The sequence below is a fragment of the Anarrhichthys ocellatus genome, unplaced genomic scaffold, assembly GCF_004355925.1.
Source record: "Anarrhichthys ocellatus isolate YVR2014 unplaced genomic scaffold, GSC_Weel_1.0 scaffold7, whole genome shotgun sequence".
NCBI lineage: Eukaryota > Metazoa > Chordata > Actinopteri > Perciformes > Anarhichadidae > Anarrhichthys > Anarrhichthys ocellatus.
Window position 1 is genome coordinate 5,720,791 of NW_022280037.1, and position 367 is coordinate 5,721,157.

The window sequence follows — 367 nt, forward strand, 5'->3', positions numbered from 1 at the left end:
CATTAGCAAACGTGTTATATCAGTTTTGGCTCAGCGGTTTCATCCAGTTTTGGGTTCACGCAGGTTCAACCCTCATCAGTCTTTCTCAAATACATGTTTGTGGATGAGGTCAAAGATCATGACCACCAGAGTTGGGAGTTCATTGTTAAGTTTTGATTGATTGATGACGTGTCACGCAACAACAGCAACAACACCTGTTCCTACAAAGAAAGCAGCATTTTATCAATTTCATTTTCCAATGATTCCCAAATTCGGATTCACTGAATGTGAGGCTTTCTGTGCATTTCACAGTTTGCTTTGCCAAGTCTGTGTGAGTGAGTGAGAGAGAGAGAGAGAGAGAGAGAGAGAGAGAGAGAGAGAGAGAGAG